This window comes from Benincasa hispida, chromosome 9 (genome assembly GCF_009727055.1).
Source record: "Benincasa hispida cultivar B227 chromosome 9, ASM972705v1, whole genome shotgun sequence".
NCBI classification, from domain to species: Eukaryota; Viridiplantae; Streptophyta; class Magnoliopsida; order Cucurbitales; family Cucurbitaceae; genus Benincasa; species Benincasa hispida.
This window is the reverse complement of record NC_052357.1, coordinates 25,890,687-25,896,444: the sequence shown is the minus strand read 5'-3', so window position 1 is coordinate 25,896,444 and position 5,758 is coordinate 25,890,687. Positions and strand designations below refer to the sequence as shown.

Below are 5,758 nucleotides of genomic sequence, written 5' to 3'. Positions count from 1 at the left end.
ACCCACACATGACAAAAGTGAATAGTAGGGTTTTTTTTTTTGTTGTGTGTTATAAAAAAGTTATAAAATTACATGGTTTCGCGTGGGATGAAATAATATTCATTATTTGTCTTACCCTTTGGACCACTTTAATTAATTAATTTTTTTATTATTATTATTATTATTTTATATATACATATATATACATATTTTATTATTATTTTGCTTTTTGGGTCATAACATTACATAACATAACAAGTAACAACTCATCAGCTTTTGGTACCCTCTCTGCCATAATATAATAATAACAAAATGACCAAATTACTTAACACCCAAAATTCCTCTCCATGCCCTTTCTATTTATACCCCTTTCCCTTATGCCCTTTCTCTTTTAATATATGCCCTTCTCTCTCTCTCTCTCTCCACCGTGTGCTCCGCCGTGCGCCACTAGCTGTTGAAGCTGCCAGCATGATCTGAATCTGAACCCTCCGCCACCCGGCCCTGGCTCCGACATCGGTCCATCGGAATCGGATCATATTGGTAGCTTCACCTGCTCATGGTATCACGATTCTCTCTTTTTATTCTAAACCCTAATTTTTCATTTTTAACCCTCAATGAAATATTGGAATGAAATTTAAAAAAATTATTTATTATTTTAATTTTTAATTTTTGTTTGTGGAAATTGGGATTTTAATTTCTGTTTTATGAGATGTTGAAATTAATTAAGTGTTTATCTTCTATGAAATGTTTAAAATGTCATTTGATTATAAAAAATATATATTTTTAAAAAAGTTGGTTTTGGAATTGAGTTTGTATTCTTCTTTTTCAATTTTCTTTCATAATCGGTATTTTTTCTCTTTGTTTCGTAATCTTATAAAACGTTTTTTGAAATTCAAATTATTATTATTATTATTATTTTAAAATACCTGTTTTGGGAAGTCCTATCTTTCTTTGATTTGTAATTTACCCTAAAAAAAGTTGCTGAAATGCTTACCCAAATTTAGAAAACTTAAGAGGAATTTTTTTTTTCTTTTCAGAATTTGGTCCCTACATCATTTTGAAATAAAGAAAATGAACAAAATTATTTAAAAATATAATAAAATTTCTTTGTTATTAGTGATAGACCACCATAGATATCTATCATTGCAATCTATCTGTAATAGACAGTGACATTTTGCTATATTTAAAGATATTTTTAAGTTATTTTTTCATTTAAAATAATTATCTTTAATGAAAAACTCTTAACAAAATTGTTAAAAAAGAATTGTTGTTCAAGTATAAATTTGGTTATATAATTTAGTCCATACATGGTTAGATTAAATTTGGAGAAACTAATCCGAACTTTCTCTAATAAGGATTAAACTTATAACTTAACTAATATTTTTTAAAAAAGTATTTTTGAAATATAAATTTTTGTTTTTGAAATTTGAAAAAACTTTCATAAACAAATTTTCTTTAAACATTTTTAAAAAAGAAAAAGTCATTATCAAATGGAGCCCATAAATAAATAAATTGTATTCGTTATTTTATCTCATGGATCAGTTTGATAAATATTATAATTTTTCTTCTTCTCCACCTGTTTTTGTGTTCTTTTGGGACTTAGCAATGGCTACTATCTGTAAGCTGAAATATATATATATATATATACATGTTAAAGGACAAAAAAAATAATAAATAAATTAGTACAAAAAATCTATTTATTAATATGATTAATGAGATTTAGAATATTCGAATCTCTTTTTCTGTTTTTTTTTTTCTTTTTTTTCCCCATGTGTTTCCTCTTTTTGTGGCGATTAAGGCATTTTACTTGGGAAACTCAAATATTATCTCTGCACAAAGATTGGAGAGAAGATATGATCATATTAGGGTTTCAATGACACAAATTTTGAATATGTCGGGAGAAGGATCCAACATTCGATTTATTTTGAAGTACTATATTATCTATTCAACTATGTTTAGATTAGATTAATTATTGATTAAAAATTACTTCTAATTTCTAAATTTGTATAAAAATAACAATTTAGTCTCTAAACTTTAGTTTGTAATAATTTAGTCCCTGAACGTTCAATTTTGTAACAATTTAGTCTATGAACTTTACTATGTAATAATTTAGTTTTATACTTTAAAATTTGTGACAATTTAATCCTTATTATAGAAATTAGTGTTAATATTTAATGAGTTCTTGCCTAAATAAATCGATAAACTAATTAGAGATTCAATATTTTTATAAAATACAAAGTCTACATAATAAAATAGTCAAGTTTGGACATCTAATTTTAATAAATTTGTTTATGGTAGAGACTATGAATTTAAAAATATAGTGATTAAATTGTTACATATTAAAGTTTAGAGACTAAATTGTTACAAAATTAAAAATACATGAACTAAATCGTTACAAATTAAAGTTAAAAAACTATTGCTACTTTTATGTAAGTTTAGGGATCAAAACTGTTTTTTTGGTCTTGTATCTTTGGGTTCATAACTTTTTCTTTTATTTTAATATATGTATTTAGTTCAAAATATTATTTAAATTTTTTATTCAATAATGTGATTGAAATTAAATAAAAGAAAATGGGTGTGAAATGACTTTTCAAAATTTATTCATCAAAGTTATTTCTTTAAAAGAAATTTCTGTTTGTTTATAAAGTGATGGAATTTTCAAATCTCCAAATAATTGTATATGAACACAATTGCTACCCTCATTTTCTCTTGAAAATGATTTCTTTTACTCTAATTTTCTTTTTCCTCTTTAGTAATCTGATTGGATGGGTTTTTATGGTGAATAATAATGATGGAGATGTTTAACTAACATTTCAAGAAAAAAAAAAATAAAAAATAAAAAGTGATGTTTTTTTTTTTAAAAAAATATTGTCATCATTAATATTATTCTTTGTCTTTAAGTACAATATAAATGTGAGAGGAATATTTAACCCTTCAAATCCTTTTGGAATAAAAGGAGTTAATATCAACATGATTCCATTGTTATTAATTTGTATTATCAATTTTAATTGAGGTTTAAGTTTCGATCTATCTCTTTTATATATATATATATAAAGGGGTTGTTTTTAAATATAAAAAAATGAACCAAAATATTATAAAATATAACAAAATTTTAGAACTATCAATGATAAATGCTATCAGTGTCTATCAGTAATATTGATAGATACCGATAGACTTCTATTAATGTCTATCAACGTCTATCATTGATAGTTCTAAAATTTTTCTATATTTTATAAAAATATATATATGTATGTGTATACATGTATACATATATATGTATGTGTATACATGTATACATATATATGTATGTATATACATGTATATATATATACATACACATACACATACATACATATATATATATATATACATACATACACATACACATACATATAGATACACATACACATACATACATATATACACATACACATACATATATATATACACATACACATACATACATATATATATACACATACACATACATACATATATATATACACATACACATACATATATATATATATACACATACATATACATATATATATATACATACATACATATATATATATACATATATATATCTATTTATATATATTGGTTTGCACTATTTATTTAGTTGTCAAAATTTTTAAATAAATATAATGGAAGCCACATAGGCCTGGTTTAGATGGGTGCTAATTACGTATATGAGGTAGAAATTGATGATATATATATAATAATGACAGACATTAAAATGGTTATTTCTTTTTTTTTTCTTTTTCTTTTTTAAGAATCTAAGGTCCCGTTTGATAATCATTTTGTTTTTTGTTTATGTTTTTAAAAATTAAGTGTATTCTCTCCTCATTTTTTATCAAAATTTACATCTTTCTCAAGTATAATAGTTGAATTCTTAAGTCAAATTCCAATAACCAAAACTAAGGTCCTGTTTGATAATCATTTTGTTTTTTGTTTATGTTTTTAAAAATTAAGTGTATTCTCTCCTCATTTTTTATCAAAATTTACATCTTTCTCAAGTATAATAGTTGAATTCTTAAGTCAAATTCCAATAACCAAAACTAAGGTCCTGTTTGATAATCATTTTGTTTTTTCTTCGTATTTTAAGTACAATAGTTGAATTCAAGTCAAATTCCAAAAACCAAAACAAAGTTTTAAAAGCTACTTTTTCTAGTTTTCAAAACTTGATTTGGTTTTTTAAATTATTGCTCAAAAGTGGATAACAAAAAAAAGAAATTTGGAGGTGAAAGTAGTATTTATAGACTTAATTTCCAAAAATAAAAATTCAAAAACCAAGGCCCCGTCTTGTAACAATTCTTTTTTTGTTTTTATTTTTAAAAGTTAAGCCTATCGGCGCTATTTATATCTCCAAATTTCTTTATTTGTTCTATACTTTTCACCAATGGTGTTAAAAATCAAGTCAAAATTTGAAAACTAAAAAAAAGTAGCTTTCAAAAAGTTGTTTTTGAATTTTAAAATTTGGCTAAGAATTCAACCATTGTACATAAGAAATATGCAAATCATCGAAAGAAATATAAAACAATAGACTTAACTTTAAAAAACAAAAACAAAAAATCAAATGATTACCGAACAATCCAAATCTTTACCAAACAGGGCATAAATCAACAAGTCTGGTTTGACAACCATTTTAGTTTCTATTTTTGAAATTAATATTTGTTTTGCTCCTTCACTTTTTTCGAATAAATATTTGAATTCTTATTCCAAATATAAAAATGAAAATCAAGTTTCAAGAAATATTTTCTTTTTTTTATTATATTTTTTTAAATTTTAACTTAGTTTTAAAAAATGGTTGGAAAGTATACACTATTACATAAACATTTAAAAGTGAAAATAGTAGAGTTTAGCATAAACTAATTAATTTTCAAAAACAAAAAACCAACAACAAAATAGTTACGACGTAGAGAGATGATAATACTAAAATTTAGATAAAAGAGAAATTGAATAAAAACAAAAGGGTTTTTATCCTCTTCTCATTGGTTGGTTTTGTGAGTTTGAGAAGGGCCAGTGAGATCTTGGCCATCTCTGCCAACAAAAGAATAACATAAAACAAGATAATAAAAAGTGTAAAAAGAGAAAAAGAAAAAGTTGCTAACTCCATTCTCTCCTTATTAAATTAATATTTTATAATAGGAAAATTACTATCTAACAATTCTCTTATAAATGGTTTAATTTTTTCCCAATTAATGTTTTAACTTTAATAAAGATTAAATCAATAGGATCTTACACATAAATACAGATTTATGGTTAAACAATTAGAATCATGATTAAATAACTTTGAAGTTTGTTCAATTTTAATATATGTACTTTCAATTGTCTAATTTTAATCTTAGTAAATCTAGAGTTAGTCTTTCAAAGTTAATTTTTACTTAAATTAGAGAAATAATAATAATTATCTGACATGAAAATATAATATGTGAATATATTTTCAAATTTTATATTAAAAATGCTAATAGATAACAAAAGGCTTTTAAAAAACATCAACAATAAACTAACATTGGAGACTAAATTTGAGATTTATTGAAAGTACAACGACTAAAATTAGATAACTGAAAAAATAGAGACTAAAATTGAACAAATGTCAAAGTATAAGAACTAGATCGGCTTTATAACCTAGAATTAGGCAAAAAATCATGACTAAACATGAGAAATTCGTTACTTGAAAGTTGAGAGACTAGCTCTCTAAGAACAAATAATTTACTTCAAAATATGATTTCAAAAGCTTTCTATGTCATACAAACTAAAAAGCGGTTGTCAA

The 5,758-nt window shown here is 23.7% G+C and overlaps 1 long non-coding RNA gene across 1 annotated transcript; it reads left to right on the top strand.

Annotated features, from left to right (window-relative positions):
• The first annotated feature begins 235 nt into the window (after positions 1-235).
• LOC120086689 lies at positions 236-2,157 on the top strand. Its single transcript, XR_005484288.1, has 2 exons — positions 236-538; positions 1,778-2,157. It is a non-coding gene; the product is annotated as an uncharacterized LOC120086689 (long non-coding RNA).
• The last annotated feature ends 3,601 nt before the right edge of the window (positions 2,158-5,758 follow it).